The sequence below is a fragment of the Sarcophilus harrisii genome, chromosome 3, assembly GCF_902635505.1.
Source record: "Sarcophilus harrisii chromosome 3, mSarHar1.11, whole genome shotgun sequence".
Classification (NCBI taxonomy): Eukaryota; Metazoa; Chordata; class Mammalia; order Dasyuromorphia; family Dasyuridae; genus Sarcophilus; species Sarcophilus harrisii.
The window spans coordinates 38,919,363-38,938,471 of NC_045428.1; positions in this window are offsets into that span (position 1 = coordinate 38,919,363).

Consider the following 19,109-nt stretch of genomic DNA (forward strand, 5'->3'; position numbering starts at 1 on the left):
TAGATGTATATACTGCACATTCATGTGTATATGTTCTATGTGTGTGTGTGTATATATATATATATATACATACATACACTCATCATACATTATTTTCCCATATAAATATGGAACAGACATATATAGCATATACTATTTTATGAGATATATACTATATGTATATATTTGTATAGGTTATACTACATATGTAAATATGACACATTTACTCAGTATATATTATGTTGTATAGTATATATATATTTTTTGTGTATAATACATATGTATGTGTACATACATATACACATATATCTATATGTGCATATATACATGTATCTATATATATATCTATATCGCATCATACCATATACTCTAATATTAAATGGGGAATGACATGGGCAAAAGAAATAACCAGGCTAAGTATTCAAGAAATATTTGGAGAAGAAAAGAAAGAACAATGTCAGATGAGAGAAGTCATGGATGGTGTATAGTTAAGCTATAAGCCATCTCTGGAATATCCTCCACTTCTCATTTCTACCTTCCAGAATTTAAAATTTTTTATATCTTTGTATATACTATAATATAATGTATATTTATTTGGGTATTTGATACTGTACACATATACATATGTATATGTGTTTATGTATATATGTATGTGTGATATATTTCCCTAAAAGAAAGCAATCTCTTTGATGCAAAGGGTTTTGGTTACATGTTTCTATCCCCATTGTATAACAGTATCTGACACATAAAAGTTGTTTAAAAATGTCCATTGACCTGAAAGTGTCCACTCCCCAAAATGTAGTTTGGTACTCAAATAAACTTTGATGAAAGCATTTAACTCTGTAGAAACAGACTCAATTGAAATATCTCAGATTTTTTTTCATCACTTTGTAGTTAAATACTGACAAGAAAAGTGTTCTCATAGGTTATCATTTTATCTTCCTTGTTCTAGGGGGAAGTGTAGACTTGTCAATTATCTAACTAATTATATAGCCATACTGAATAATACACATCCATTTGTGCATTGCATGAGTACATAGAGACACACAGTGTCCACAGTGAAGTCAGAATTAGTCGATTTGACTTTCTACATCAGCCAAATCAGTTGGATTATTGACATGTCTATTTCATTTTGGGAAGCACACACTTGGGCATAATGTAGCAATAAAATCATTCCTATTAGATGATGCATATAAAAATATGATGGAGTAATTCAGCAAATCAAATTATGGTATTTGAAATCTGTATTCAGAAAGAACAAATGATTGAAGCAACAGAGCTCTTAACTGAAGGATATAATTTGTTGAAAATAACTACTCTTTCAAAACATTTTCCAAAAGAAATCCGGATATAAACTGTGGCTCCAATAATCTAGTCCTTGAAAAAAAAAAGAAAACATCACAAAAGAAAAGAGGCTTTTCATATCTTTGTGGGGGTGGTCTCTCTGATCACTTATAACTCTAAGATTTCATAATTTTATGATTTGTGAGCATCTCAGATATTTAAAATGACAGAGAAATGGAATATTCCCTTTAATTATAAGCCTCTCTTGTGAGAGAATATGTGTATGCATATGTATGTGTGCATATATAAACATATACACAATACCTATATTTTATATATATATGTATGCATGGTACAACACTATCTATAGTATATAAATAGTGTAATATATAATGAATATAATGTATAAAATATGATCAAGAAAATTATAGTTTATCAGCACAATAAATTATATCATAGATAATAAATATAAGCATAATAAATTTGTGCCAAATTTGAAAAATGGAAAAAATAGTACCTGTCATTTAGAATCATCAAACTTTAAGGCCAGAAGGATCTTAGGAATCATTTAGTCCATCTCTTTTATTTTATAGATGATGAAATTGAGACCCAAAGACATGAATTGATTTTTAAGATAGCAGAGCTTATTAGTAGAAGACCTGAGACTAGAATCATGATTTCTGACTCCAATATTCCTTTTCCCACACCATGTTCAACAGATTAGATACCTTTATTCTTTTTCTTCTTCTTTACAAATGAATAAATTAGGTTCAAAGAGATTTAGTCCAAATTTGTGGACTAAGTTAGAAGTTTAAATGAAACTATTTATTTACAAGCCTTTGCGAGGCTAATTTAAGGTTCATTTTTTTTTTTACTCTTGCTTGCTAAATGGGCTTGGATTGTACGAAAAGAAAAACTGAAGTAAATAGAGTTAAATGACTTGTCTAGAGTCATACAGTTAATAAATGTCTGAGGCCAGATTTGAATTCAAAAAGAGGTTTCCTGACTCCAGCTCTGGCCACCTATCTGCCATTTGGGGGATTGCTATGGTTTAAAGAATTAATTTCTTGGTAGTCAACTTTATTGTTCATAAATCTCTCTGGGATTTGCTTGCCTGGTCCTCTCATAGCAGACTCAGTCAGATCCTAAGATCATATTTGAAATTTTCTATCACAACACAACCTTTAAGAACCCAGGGCTATTTCACATCATTATTAGGCATCAGAGTAGAATGAAAAGAGAATAAATATTAATTTAAAGAACATCTTGGAATTTTCATTTTTTAAAGCATGTCAGAGATCATATAGTTTAACAATCTCATTTTTATAGAGAAGGTAACTGTTATCTGGAGAGGTGAATCTCACAATGTCACATAGGTCATGGAAGATCTAGGCCAACAACTCTGATCTCCTGACTTTTAGTGCAATGCCCTTTCCAGTAGTTGGATTTTATTCCATTTGTTCAAAATATTTCTTGGTGCATTTTATTTCTATTTATAGGAACTTAAATGAAAGAGGATAAGATAGAAAACCATCCTGCTTCTTTTCAAGAGGGCCTAAAATCATCCCATTTCTTTTCTTTTCTTTCATTTCAAGCGCTGCCTATTATCATTCTATCAAAGCAAAAAAGTTTGTTGATAACATGGTTACCAAGAACAATGGAGGCTAAGGAGAAATAAGGGAAAGGCTATAGAAACATTCAGCAAAACAAGCCAGTCCCTGGACAATACAGAAACATGAAAAATGAGAAACTTAAGCCAGTCTTCTTTTACCATTGATCTTGACCTTCTTCTCATTGTCCCTACCGTGTATATGTTTGTTAAAGGGCTCTGTGCTTAATTGAAAGTACCCAAGTGTGAGTCTTTCATGTGATTGGATAAAGGTAAAAAAGTTAAACCATGAATAAAAATGGCAAATGTTGACAGCCAGGAAGTTCATCAGTAATAGATACTTGTCATGTTATTAGATATAACCTTGGAACTCTGCTCCCTCAGTTTAATGGAAACTGGATGCATCACAAGGTTGATAGGTCACAAAGAAGGGTTTTGTATTTCTTTTTAGCATTTTCTCCTGGCAGTCATAGTTATATATTCCACTCTGGGGGGAAATGGATTGCACTATCCATAGAATAGTAAGCCCCTCAAGTGGGTGCAAAAAAAGTTCTTTTTCTTTCATATAAATCCAGATAAGGAGGATATGGGTCTGTTGGACAAAAAGAGAACTATTTCTTGATCTTATTAAAAAATTCTAAATTCATATCTTTTTCTATTGCAGTTTGAAATTCAAAACTAGGTAGAAAAGGAAGTGGGCTAGCCTTATAGCTAGAGGAAGGGATAGGAGATGAACAGCCAGAAGACTGATGGCCCTCACTTAATAGGAAAAGAACCAGAGGAAAGCCATATTAGATAGATCATCAATAGAGGATTCACAAAAATGCCTAGAAAGTGGAGGTGCAAATAAATTGTAATCTGCAATGGTGGAAGGAATGATTAATTATATCAGTGAGATCAAAGATTTGTTCAAGAATGGAATTACAGAAACATAAATAAGAGGGGGCATCTTCTTGTTTAATAAAATATCTCTGGTTGACTAGGTGTGGAAAAAGTCAATGGAAGCCTTCTTTATTTCTCCCTATCCATACAGTACTTCAGGAAGCAACCCAAACCAAGAGATATGATTATGCCTTTATTTCTATGAAATCATTAAAAGATGCCGGAGGTTAGATTGGAAAAAATGAAGACTTGGAGAGAGGGAGGGAAGGGGAGGGAGAAAGAGAGAGAAAGAGAGAGAGAGAGAGAGAGAGAGAGAGAGAGAGAGAGAGAGAGAGAGAGAGAGAGAATATATTTGGAATGATAAGCGATAGTTTCAATGAGGCACATTTAAGATTAGTGTAAGAATGACCTTCTAAGTCATAAAAAAAAATTCCAAATTGAAGTTGTTGGGTTGCCGCTTGCTATAGGACTGCAAGGAGAGAGTGAAGAACTTCTTCTCAGGGGTGTTGTACATAGAATAACTATTCAAGTATGGGTTGAACTAGATGACCTCTAAAGGTTTTTTTTCTCTCTTAGATCCTTTGGTGCTGATTAACTTAACTCTAGTTTATTCTAAAAGACAGAACTAGAAAAATTTTGTGAATGTTGGTAAGAGGCAGTTTTGGAGTTGATTTTAAAGCAACATTTTCAAACAATTAGAGATGTTCAGTTGTAGAAGGGGTTATCTTAGGACCTAATGAATTATATACTTCTTGATGGTATTCAAGTAGAGAGTGTATGAAGACTTGTCAGAACTATTGTAGAGTTTTTGGCTTGTGTGTGGGCCATTGGAAATATTTTTTGCTTCAGTTTCTATGCTACTTTAAGCTTCACTAAGCACATAAGTGCTTTCATACCAGCACTCTAATCCTAGAGCAGCAATACAAGTCTTATTATTCTATTTTATAGACAAGGAAATAGTCTCAAAGAAAACTAATAGCAACAATAAAAATATCTAATTTTAATTTTGCAAACTGTTTTAGGTACAGTATTGATTTGATATTCATATCAATCCTGTGAATGAATGCTACTACAATTTTACAGATTGGAAAACTGAGGTTAAGAGAGATTACAGTGATTTGACCAGGGATCATACAGACAATAAATGAAATGAAGCAGGATTTGTACTTCATCCTTCTTGGTTCCAAGTGTAGCTATCTATCCACTACTCCACCTAGCTGCCTTCAAAATTATTTGATAATTGTTATACAGATAATATTTATCAAGCCAAGGATATCAAACCATAGCCTGGACTTTATAATCTCTGGTCTGCCATTCTTCTGGGCTGTTTGACACCATATCGTTAGACACCATTAGCTTTATTGGAATCAGCCCTGAATTTGAAGTCAAAGAATCTGGTTTTAAATCCTAGCTCTCTTGCTTGTTACCAGTGAAGTTACTTTGGGCAAGTCAACCCCTTTCTAAGGATTAGTTTTGAAGAATTTGGGCCAAGTGACATTTAGAGTCCTTTCTGCCTCTAAATTTGTGTTCTTTTCATCCAAAGTTTGAAGCAAAACTACATTTGAGACTACGGCTTCCCATCCGAAATTTGCTTTGAGACCTCCCAGGATCAAGTACACACTGTATAAATCAATGAATGAATGAGGAATCTTTTGTGCATCAAAAGTAAAATTATCTGCTGCTCTACCAGGAAAAGAGAAGATGTTCATCTTCTCGTATACATATGTGTTAAGCCATTTCTTTAAAATGGGAACACTTAAATGACACGGGGCACGCTTCTGTGGATGACACATCAATGTCCATTCATCGCATAAAGAGGGAGCCGAGATTCCAGGGGAACATTCTGTGGAAGTCGGTGTACAAAGAAAAGTGGAAGCATCTGCTTAATATAGCCGACATTAGAATTTAATTTTCCCTCCGCTAGCCTTTTGTGTCGCGGCAGTGCCGGAGCTGAGCGCAGAAGCCTAGGAGTGCGGTGTCAGCAGGTGCAGGCCACCAAATTACTGCTTTTAATTTGCATATTCATCTGCTAAGAAGCATGTCATTATCATATCAAAGGGATACTAAGCAACAACTAGCTTGGAGAGATGTGGCATAGTTTCAATATGAGCAATTAATGCAAGATGAGGACTCTTTCTGTCCTATCTCCCAGGGCTCGCTGTGATCGGGCTTATTGGAGGACCAGGAAGACCAAGGTACCAGTTGGTATAGAATAACCCAAGTGCTAAGAGGAGGGGGTGAGTTGTTAAAAAAAAAAAAAAAAAAACAAGACTTGAGTTTCTATAAAACTTCCATGGACCATATATGCACGTGTGTGTATGCTTGATGACCAAGTGATCCCCTGGTCACTCAAAAACAAACCTCAAACCATACTTACAAGCTATCACTGACACATTACTCCATTGGTGGTCCTTAGCCATGAGACTATCTCAATTGTCCTGAGAGTCAGATAAGGTAAAAAAGTCAGATAAGGTAAAAAATAAAAAGGATGATTTTTATTTCCTTCTTTCTCTCTGTTTATCTATATTTATCTCTCTTTTATTAACTTAACTAAGAAGACCATTGAACCAGTTGTAGATATAACACTAAGAAGAAATTCAAATAAACTCCTAAATCCCCATTTTGATTGATATTTAGTCTCTCATAGGAATGTGCAAACAATATTTCCTGACTCCTAATTAGTTAATGTTACTGTGCTCAAAACATTTTGAATTTTTTTTCTATTTTCCAACTTGAAAAAAAAAAAGAACTATTCAAAACCACTTTAAGTACAGACAGTATCTACACTCTTAACTTTAAAAAAAAGGAGCAATTTTTGTCATACTTTGACACCTGCCTTCCTCCTTCATATTTTCTAATAGTCCAGAAGTAGATAAAAAGTACACAAGTAAGAATCAATCAGTCAACAAACATGTTATCGATCACCTACTATATGTCAAGCTCCATGCTAGGCTCTGTGGATAGAAAGACAAAGAATAAAACAATTTCTATCCACAAGGAGCTTATGCTTGAATGGGGGAGACAACAAATATAAAAAGTAGTAAAGAGAGCACAGTTCAATAATGAATCTATTACAGGGACCATAAGAATGGATTTAGACTCTCCTTCAATCCTCTCTTGGATTGGGAAGTGATATTAGAATTTTTAAAAGGAAGAAGCCTTTAATATATTTAGTGCAGTACCTAAGGCAGTGTCCTGCATATATATAAATATTGGAAGTGCTGCAGACTGTTGAAAGTAACACAAAGACTCCCAGGAAAATTATGAGATCAAAAAACTCAATGTGTGGTAAATCTTAAACGGTAAGAAAACATGTAATTTTCAGCCTTATACATTGTCTTCCTTTGTAAAATGTGATCTCACTAAAAGGAAAAGAGCATTTCTTTTTTGTTTCTGTATCTTGTATGTAATGCAGTACCTCCCATAGCATAAACTCTTAGTAAGTTCTTCTTGATTAATTAAGCCTCTGGGATAGGAATAGAGAGTAGGATTGTAACCTCAGTGATATAGAAATAAGGAAGTTTGAAAGAGGGTGATTTAGGGGAAAAAAGATAATGAGTTCTATTTTTTTAGGCTTGGTTTGAAAGTTATCTGGGATATGTAGAGGTAAGATGCTGTCACATAATCAGCAAGACACAGGAATACATTATTTTCTTTGATACTCATGAACTCTTAAAATTTCTTAATATAATTATTGTGCTGAAGAAATAAAAATTATTCTAGTCATTTTCATAAGCGAAGATACCAAAAAGTCTAATGAATCCTGATGAATTAACACCAGAGAAAGTTAATGTGCTCACTAAGAACTAAAGAACAGAGTATCAGGATGGATGTGTGTGTGTATTTGTATGTATATGTGTAGGATGGTGCCACAAAAAGACTGAAGGAAAGGGTGCTATTTTTCAACTTCAATCAGTTTTATTCCCTCAGATGTCACTTACAGAAGTCATTGAGGTTGGAAAAAAGATAAATTGTCCAATTGGGGATAAGGCTGAGATTTATCTTTGAAATCCATTCTTGAGGAAATATGGATTCAAATGGGAAGGAGTGAGGAAGAGATCAATAGGGGAAAATGCAGGAAAAAATTAAAATTACCAAAGTCGTCAAGAGAAAGAAAAATCAAGTAAAAAAAACTTGAATGCAAGTAGACAAATTAATAGACGTGATAATAATAGAAGGAAATAGGCTCTAGAACATCTAAACAAGTCCATAATCTTTGAATAAATATTGAAAGACAAAAAAAATGAGGATTGAGGCAGAAGGTCCTCTGGATTTTCAAGAACTCAAGGAAACATAATAATATGTTCCCACATGATTCGAGAAAATAAGAATTTCAAAGGAAAAATTCATGGTTTTTAACATAGGTATAACTGGTAAGATTTAAAAAAAATCTTGACATGATGGTGATGTCTCTCCAAAGAAACAAAAGAGAGATCAGCTAATTGGAAATATAATCATACAATATTGAAGTTCAATATGAAAGAAAAGAAACAAAAAGTAGTAATGTTAAAAAGAAAACATGATCTCTTATTATCAAACCATTATTTCAAAGATGGTATATGTACAGGTAACTTAAGAACTGTAAGTCTTCCAGAAGAATATTACAAAACCTTGAAATACCATAATGAAAGAAATAAGATAAGAAAATTGTCCAGAACTTAGCACAGAAAACAAAATGACAATCAAAAGAATAAGAAAAACCTCTCTACTGCAAATTCCAACACACAGAGTGGTTAACTTAACAATTCTAGGAATAAACAATAAGTTCTCCAAGTGACCAGTGAAAAGACTTTCAAAATATAAAGAAAAGAAAATTAAATTAATACAAAACTATTCTATATCTATTAGAAATCATGGATTTAGGAGAAATAATGTATTCCTGAGAAAGGAACTTAAGATGTGACCTGTTCTACAAATCTGGACCTAATTGTCAATGAAAAAGATGCCTATTCAATTTTAAAAAGCATTTTAAACATTTCTTCAAAGAAAACTAGATGTGAATTATTTTACCTTGCCAATACCTCAGACAAGAGACATAAGAAAAGTGAATTAATATAGTAACCTAAGAAAACACATTACAACAAATTACTCTAGGAAAAAAAGGAAAGAAAACAGAAAAATTAACTCTATGGAGCTAAACAAAAAGAATAAAATAACAATAGAAGGATTATGAAAAGGTTTCTTATAAAATTATAAAAGAATATTGATAAAAAACAGAACTAAAAAAGAAGAAATAATGTTAGAGGAATAAGTCTGAAACACTATGGACTAAATTTCAGAATATCCTCTCTGTACATCAACCAATTTTTGATTTTTGTTTGTTTTTTAGGAGAGGGATTGTGAGACTAAAGTGCAAAATGGCAAGGCATATAGAAGGGAAAGGGAAGGAAATAAATAGAGGAAAATGTATGAGGTATCCTAGTCATACCAAAGGTTAAAAAAATGAAGGGGAAATAATTCCTCTAGTTTCTTGGGAAGAAGATGTGCTGCAGAAGAATGACTGAGGAGCAAAGGAAAGAATTGAAACTAAGGGAAAGAAAAAAGAAAATGTTAATTCAATAATAAGCAGGTGTCTCACTGAAGAACATTCCCATTGGGGAAAGGAGATATTTTACAGTGGAAGTTGGGGATGCCTTAACAATGTGTATAATCTGGAGGGTTTGGTGTTTGAAGAGAGCACATTTGAGAGAGTGTTGTCTCTGCTTAGACACATCCTGTGGCAATAGAAGGTGAATGGGAGGTTTTCTAGCAGCCAACATAGAGAAAGGTGGAAAGGCATGGACTCAGAGAGGCGGTTTCATCATAAATGCAAAATAAGTTGATTATGAGAATAGGGTATAGAAATAGATTGTACAATCAAGAGGGACATGGGAACTTTTTCCCCCCTTACTGTGAGTCATTAAATTTTTCCTTTGTCTCCTGCAGGAATTGATACTTCTAAGAGTGAGGCAATACAAAAAAAGGAGAGGAGAAAAACAGACAAGATCTATAAGGCAATAATAGAAATTATTTAGAAGAGGGAACTAAAAATATCTTAGATGCTTTAATTCTATTCCACAGGGAACACAAAGATTATAGAAGAAATAAATAAGCATAAGAAACATAAATCAAATAATAAGTATACAGAATAACCAGAAAGAGAAGAGAATTAATGAAGAGAAGGAAAAAAAGAAATCCTTTTATTAAAAAACATTAGAGAATAATAAAAATAATGAAAGTTAAAAGAGAGCAAGGGGGAGAACTAAATACATAAATAAAAGGAAGAAAGCAAAAAGGAATTAGTAAGAAACAAAAGCCAGGGAAAGAATTTACAAACAGAAGAAGTGTGTAAGGATAAATGTAAGAAAGCATGTGGGAAATGGGCTGCCTTAAAAACAGATTAAGCAAAAATAACTGGAGACAAAGGACTGTTTTTAAAGAGAAAAAGAAACAACACACTCCCCCCACAATTTAAAAAAATCAAAACAAAACAATGAATCCATTAGAGACAAATGAAGGAAAATATAAACTTAAGTCTCATAACTTTCCATGTGACTTGATTAAATGATCCAAGAAAATAAAGGATACTGACAGATTGGATAAGAAAATAAATTCCCCACAATCTGTTGCTTACTGGAAATATACATAAAAAGCAAAAGCATACACAGAATAAAAATGAGGGACTGGAATAAATTTTTTTTATACATGAAATGACTCCAAATGAAAGCAACAGTTGCAATCCTACTATCAGATAAAGCAGAAACAAAAATTCACATATAGAATAAATAAAAAAGGAAGCTGCATTATGCTGAAAGGAACCATAGAAAACAATTCTATATCAATGTTGCATTTATATGCTCTCAAGTGCCTTTGTATCTAAATCAATCAAAAGGGGATTAACTGTAAACAGTAACAGAATAATACTTAAATTATTAAATTTCTTTTCTTTCTTAATTCTCAATTAATTTAATTAAGAATTTCTTAAATTCTTAAATTCCTTTCTTTCAGTTTTAGATATGGCTTAAAGAAAAATAAGTTAAAAGGAAAATAAAGAATTAAATTAAATACTGGAGAAATTAGAAATAAAAGATTTATGGTGTCATAAATGGAAATGCTAAAGAATAAATGTATTTCTCAATACCATATGGAACTTTTACAAAATGGCAACTTAATAGGGCACAGAGATTCTGAAAATAAGTGTAAAAGGATAGAAATAGTAAACACATTTTTATAGTGTAGCACAATAAAAATAGTTCAAATAGCACGAATGATAAGGATCCAAATGGAGACTGAACAGTGAATTCTTGAATTATGAGTGGCTTAAAGAACAAATTATAGAAACAATAAAAATTTTGTGAAAGAAAATTATACTGATGAAACAGTATATAAATTGTGGGATGCAATGAAAATAACCTTCAATGGAAAACGTATATTCCTAGAAACATACATAACAAAGAGAAAAGAATTAATGAACTGAATACATATTTTTAAAAGTTAGAAAGCCAACACAAAACTAAGTATAATGTAGTTTACTAAAAATTAGAAGAGAAATAAACTAGAAACCAAAAAACCCCCAAAATAATAAAATTAAAAGTTCTTTAATAGATTAAAAAAGTAATAAATGTTTAGTTGATGTGATTAAAATGGCAAAAAAAAATCAAGTCAACAACATAATAAATGAACAACGTGAAATCATAAGGTCAGAAGAAACAGATTTTTGCCAGAGCCTATTATGCTTAGTTATATACATTCACAAAAATGAAAACATAAAGGAAATAGAAGAATGCCTTCAAAAATGACCAAATTAACATTTTACATATCCAATTTTGGAAAAGGAAATAGAACTAGGTTCAAAGCAACCCTCAAAAAAAAATTCCTATTCCTGGTAGATTCACAAAAGAATTTATTCAAAACTTTAGAAAATAATTAGTGCCAATGCCAAACAATTATTTTCAAAAACTGAGAAAGTACTCTACCACATTTTTATGTCAAATATAGTCCTAATGGCAGTGAAGGATATAACAAAGACAAAGAACTACAGACTAATATTATTAATGAAAGTAGTACTGGAAACAAAGCTCATCAGCTAGGGAATCACTAAACAAATTGTGGTATATTGATGTAATTGCATATTGCTTTGCTGTAAGAAATAATGAATATAGACAAGCATGGAAAGAGACACACAAACTTTCTACAAACATGGAAAGACATACAAGTTGAAGTAAGCAGAGCCAAGAAAACAATATACACAATGACTACAACAATACAAATATAAATAACAATAACCATAAAATAATCTTAAGTAACTTGCAAATTACAAAGAACAAGCATGACCCCAAATAACATTTAAGATGCTTAATATATCTATAATGCTTCAAGATTTTCAGATTACTTTACAAATTTTATCTAATTTTTCCTCAAAAATGAGAGATAGATACTATTATTTTATTTCCATTTTATAAGTAAGCAAACTGAGGCAGATTGATTGACTTACTCATAGTCACACTCAATTAATATCTGGGGCTAGATTTGAACTCAGGATTTATTGATTCTAGATCCATTGCTTTATGCATTAGTTGCCAAGGAAGAAATATGAGAAGATGCCCCGCTTTTTTGTAGAGCTGGAAGGTTCACAAGTATGTAGAATGTTGCTCTATTGTCAGATATTTCTGATATATTGATTGGATTTGCTATTTTTTTCTCTTCCTCTTTAAAAAAAAACATTATTTGCTGTATGAAATGGCTTTTTGAAGAGGGAGAACGAATATAAGAGAAATCTTGGGGATATAAAACCAAAACACATTGATAAACAAATTTAAAGCCAAATTGTCCCAAAAGGTAATTGAGGATTCAGCAATGATGTTTAAGGTAGAGAATGGACAAATATAGTGAATGGAATATAAATCTGCAAATCATGTGAGCAGAGAGATAATTAAAGCCATGGAGTTTGATAATGTCATCAAGAGTTAAGAGAGAGAGTAATATGTTTCAAAAGGGAATAAAAGACCCACAATACTGGAAAAAGCTATTTGCTCAAGATAGTAGGGAGTCTTCACTGTGTAATTTAGATCAAGAATTTTGAGACTAATGTTGAGTGGAAATACCATTTGTAAAGATAGCTTTCAACTATTCTTCTACCAGTACTTCCATATGAATACTAGCCATCATCATCATTATCTCATCATCATCATCATCATCATCATCATCAGACTATGAGAGGATTTGTGTCAAGACTCAACTTTGCTCTAATGTCAAGGAAAAAGCATTGCTTTAAGAGTTTGTAGTCCTGTATTTAACTCTCCCTGTACCAATAACTTACTATAACTCTTCTCTGCATCTCAGTTTCTTCATTTGCTAATTTTATATTGCAAGAATATTTTGGTGAGATTTAGACATCCCACACATCCAATCAGTTGGCATATCATGTCATTCATTTCCATAATTCTTGAATCCAACCCCTTCTCTCTACTCACGCAGCCAGGTTACTTCTAAGTCCAATTCTAAGTGTTGTACTATTCCAGTTGTCTCCTAATTGGTCCTCCTGCCTCAGGTCTCTCTCCATTTCAGTTCATCCTCTACACAATTGCCAAAATAAAAGTACAGATTTGACTATAACATTCCCCTGATTAGCAAACACAACTTGCTCCTATAACCTTTGAGATCAAATATAAACTCTTTGGCATTGACATCCCTTTGCAACTGGTTTGAACCTACCCTTCTACCTTTATTGCATTTTCTTGCTTCCACATCTCTAGGATCTAGACAATCTGGCCTAACTGCTTTTTTTCATTCACAATGTTCTATTCCCCATCTTCCTGGCTTTGTGCTAGACGTAGCCCATTTCTTGAAATCCCTAATTTCTTTCAGCACTCATAATAAGTATTAGTTTATGTGAAATCTTTCCTGACTTCCCATTACTACTATTTTGCCTATTACTCTGTATACATTTTTGTTGGATGACTATATGAAATAGGATAATAATTTTTTCGATTGTATCTGCATCTTTATGACTCTGTTAGCATACTGCCTATGGAGTTTTCTTGGCAAAGACACGTGTGTGTGTGTGTGTTTTCTCTTTGAGTAGAATGTAGCCTTCTTGAAAACATGGACTATTTAATTTTTTGTCTTGCTAACCTCAGGGCTAGCATAGTATTTAGCATACAACAGAATGTTTGATAGGAATTGTTCTGGTCTGGATTAAAGAAAGTTGATTTTTTATTGGGTTGCATTTGGGAATGGAAGAGGGAAAGGGATGAGAATATTATAAAGTTCGATTCATACTTACACAAATGATTTGTGTTTCACCATTTGAAAAATAGATCCTTCCATATTTACATTCTGGACTGGTGACTATATTCTTATTAACTTCGAATTGGATTCAAGCTGTAATAGATTTTTTGTATGCCTGTTAGAGAAGGATACTACCTCCCAACCTCAGCAACATGAGCACTTAGAATTGGACATGAGTTGATGATAGTGATTAATGGAAATAAGTCAGAATGGAAGATGACCCTCATGTTGATTTACAAGCTAATAGGGGGAAATGGTGACTTCATTTGTTCCCTGACTTAGTCCTTAGCTCTAATCATCCTGTTTCCAGCAGAGTGCATTTATATAACAAAAGAGTTAAGCGTCTGCTTCAGGTTTGTACTTATGGTCAGTGCCCCATGGGCTACACTCTACCACTGGTTTCACCATCAAATGATGTTTTTTCTAAGTACTTCTAGGCATAGACACATAACTAATATGAGGCATTTTAAGCCTGAGATCAGGAGTCTTCCCTATAAAATCAATTGGTATCACCATTGCTTCCTTATTTGACCACCTTCCCAGGAAGTCTGTAGAGGGGAGCAAGGCCAAAGAGAGGATGAGGTAGCAAAGTCATGGGCAGCAGCAGAGGGGGAAATCCTGACACCCATGCTCCCTTGGCTGCATCATCCCTATGCTTCTACCACCAAAAGATTATTTTTTACATCTCTTCCCCCATAAAAGCTTTTATCCCAGTTTTAAAAAGAAATACTAAGTCTGTTGTCACTTCACCTAATTTGATCTTTAACTGTGTTTTCTAAGTTCCCTGTCTCTTTCTGTCTCTCTCTTTCTCTGTCTCTCTGTCTCTGTCTCTGTCTCTGTCTCCCTCCTCCTTTCCTCTCCACTATTTCACATAATAATCTCCATTGTGCCTAATGACTGCTGTAGTTTTTTTTTTTTTGCTCAAACTTAAGGTGAGCTAAGAATTTCAAAGGAGACAGAACCCTAAATTAACTAGATTCAACAAGCCAGGTCAACTTTACAAATCTCTGTGGAGATCTAATTTTTCCAAAGGTTTGACTGCCTTTGGAATATAACATGATTCTTCAGTCTCATTGGACTTTTTCATCAGCTTTTAAATATCAATCGTTTTTGGTCAAGCTACATGGCTATAAGTCATGGCACACCACAGATTCTGAAGCATTAAAATAATGGACCACCCAAAGGGCAAGAGACATCATGGTGGGCATGAGAAAATTACAACTTATATCCAATGGAGAACTGTTCCAGAGAATTGGGGCTATTTAATATCTTCAGAAAATTGTTTGATTGCAAAAGGAGACAAATCAGTCATATGGCAAAAGTGAAGGTTAGCCATGGAACAGCTCTTCTCCTTTATCAGTGTCCACCCATCCTCAATACTTCTAGAAGATAAGGAAAACTGCTAAAGGATAGAAATAGGAATCAAATACAAATATTAATATGGTGATTTTACAGAGGAACTTGATAAGAAATCAAGGATGGTTTTATTATATGTATTCTTAGAGGGAATATTCACATTGATGAGATCATTTATCTATCAAAATACTTAAGATTACCGCAAGATGAAACAGCTCTGCCTTGTTCTGCCTCATTTGCCTTTTATATTTCAAATCCTGTGAGGGCAGGACTAGTATCTTATTTAATTTTTCTTAATGTCCCCTAGGGTTTATTATAGTGTTCTCCACTTTTACTATTTTATACCCTAGTCCTTTACATATGTAAGGTCTTTGATAAGTATTCATTGACAGAATTAATAAATAAATGAAAATATCCAGTGCAATTGACATAAACCTTTATTTGTACCCCTCTTATTCTCTTGCCATGTTATATCTTATATTATACTTTTATTTGTGTTTTTGTCACACTAGACTATAAGCTCAATAAGAGAAGGGAACATATCTTATTAAATCTTTAAAATCCTGTTAGCATCTAAGCCAGTACTTTGTATAGTATATAATGTAGCCATATATGTTAGTAATACATGTTTGTTGTCATTGCAATAGAAAGAGCCCAGATTTGGTGGCAATAGATGTAGATTCAAATCTCGGTTGTTCTCTGTAGTAACTGGATATATGTCATTCAGAGAAAGTTACTTTCTCCCAGTCTAACTAATGTAATGACTTGAAATTAGGCTTAGGCTGATGATAATTGTTAGTGGAGATAAGTTAGTCAGGTAAATCAGTCTTGTCAAATAAGACAAGTCTCTAAGCCTCAATTTCCTCCATAAAATGACTGCATTAATGCATCTATGTCATCTTATACTTGACTCATACTCTGTGATCACATAAAAGTGACTTTCTTGATGCTCCTCAAACATGATACTTCATCCACTGACTAGATGCTTTTTCACTGATTTTCTCTTGCACATGAAAATGCTTCCTTCTGTCTGCTCATTAGTTTCCTGATTTCTCTCAAGATTGAACTCAGACCCTATCTTCTTCAGTCTTTTCTGCTTCTCCCTTCCCAAAATTCCCCTGAAGTGACTTCCCTCAAAGATCACCTTTATCTAATATATATATATATATATATATATATATATATATATATATATATATATCTTATATGCACATAGTTGTTTGCATATTGCTTCCATCAGTAGGACATGAAGTCTTTAAGAATAGGAACCATTTAGGGGCAGCTGGTAGCGCAGTGGATAGAGCATCAACCCTGAAGTCAGGAGGACCTGAGTTCAAATTTGGCCTCAGACACTTGACACTTCCTGGCTATGTGACTCTGGACAAGTTACTTACCCCCAATTGCAGAGAGAGAGAGAGAGTAGGAATCATTTTCTTCTCTCTTTTTTTGTATTTCAAACTTAGTACAGTCCCTGGCACATTTTTGTTGATCCCACTGGAATTTTCTTGGCAAAGATACTAGAGTGGCTTGTAATTTCTTTCTCCTGATCATTTTATAAATGAGGAAAGTGAGGAAAACAGGATTAAATGACTTGCCCAAGGTAATTCAGCTAGTAAGTATCTGATGCCAAATTTGAACTCAGATCCTCTTGACTTCAGGACCAGTGCTCTATCTGTGTCAATTAACTTCCCTATACATAGAAAGCACTTAATAATTGATTGTTGATTTTTGATTGACTTGCTAAAAACAAATTGTCTTGAGAGATAATGACTTTCTCTTTCCTGTAAATCTTCAGAAAGTTTGTAACCAATTGTCTAGGAAATATTGCAGAAGGAATTCATGTTTTTCACATAATAGCCTTTTATTTTCAAAATATAAGCAAATAGTTTTCAACATTCACCCTTGCAAAACTTAATACCCCAAACTTTTTCTCCTTCCATTTCCCCATCATCTCTCCCAGAGCAAGTAAGCCAATATATGTTAAACATGTGCAATTCTTCTATATATATGTTTATCATGCTACAGAAAAAAAAACAGATCAAAAAGGGAAAAAAAAAAACGAGAAAGATAACAGAAAGCAAGGAAACCACCACAAAAAAGAGTGAAAACACTATGTTGTGATTCACTCTCACTCCCCATAGCCCTCTCTCTGGTGCAGATGGCTCTCTCCATCACAAATCTATTGGAATTGGCCTGAATCACCTCATTGTTGAAAAGAGACACATCCATCAGAATTGATCATTGCATAACCTTGCTATTGCTGTGAACAATGTTCTCTTGGTTCTACTCACTTTACTTATCATCAGTTCATGCAAGTCTCTCCAAGCCTTTCTGAAATCATCCTACTGATCATTTCTTACAGAATAATAATATTCTATAACATTTATATACCATAACTTATTTAGCTATTCTTCAACTGATGGGCATCCACTCAATTTCCAGGGAATTCATATTTTAAGACTGGTTAAATTTAGCTTCTGAGATCCATTCAAACTGTAAGATTTTATGATTTAATTGACTTTATTTGTCTAGAGGAAAAAAGGAGCTGTAAACGAATGCATGCATGAATAAATGTAAAAAAAGCATTTATTAAGCACTTAATATATGCCAGATATGTGAATAAATGGTCACTACAAATACAAAAGTGAAACGTCTTTGCCTTCAAGGGGCTTACATTCTAACAGGAAGAGATAACACATTCAAGGGCTAGAAAAAATAATTTTGATCTAGGTAGCCAAAGGATTGTTGAATAGAACCTTGGGGAAGTCAATTACTTGTCTCTTTCAAGTGCAATGATAGTGTTGCCTTGATTATTATTCCCACAGCTACTCATGGAAAGGAGGCAAGGATGTGTGTGGGGCTGGAAGGGGGAATGTCACACATAGTAGCAAGACAGATGGAAAAATGGCTTAGGTAGATGACTGAATGAGACTAGTTCAAAAGAGTGGGCTAGATTAGTTTTCATTCATTAACTGACCAATCCGGACAGTTAAGTTCTAGGAACTGGAGAAATATTGGCGGTCTAATGGAAACCTCCAGCTAATTCTTAAATTACCATAGGAATTATTTTCCTATTACCATAGGAATTATTTTCCTATGGTAATTTTGTTAAGTTTACATATGAGCAGAAGCAAGATAGTAGCAGGATATATAACAAGATAGCAAGTGTGGAAGGCTGGATGAGGTATGAAGCATGATCAAGTATGAAGCTGACTAAATATTGTAGACAAGGTGAGACTATAGTCACAAGTCACAGTGATTTAGTCCTAGGTAGCTGAAAGGACCCAAAACTTGAATTCATAATATTTGTTCAAATCCATCCTCCCAACTCTAAATTCTATTGTAGCACATGCTTTGATGAATTGAGTCCTCAGATCATGGCTACCATGTCTCCAGAGCTCAAAGTTAATCCTGTGGGACTGGTAAATATCTTCCTAATGCTTTATAATTTACATTTCTTGCTCTGAATAATGAGTTAAAAATCATTTTAGTAGGCCAAAATTAAGTAGCTCTTAGAATGGAATATTTGCCTAACAATAGCTAGTACAAACCATCTTCCCCTCCACCCAAAAAATCTCTGATATCCTCTACTTAATATAAAAGGAATCTGTATTTATATATAAAGAATCTAAGGAAATGTGAGCTCAAGTTTTAGAGAGCACATTCACTAAGTACATCCTAGTTGCTGGAAATACTTTTTTCCTCTTCATAAGATACTCCATAAAGATAC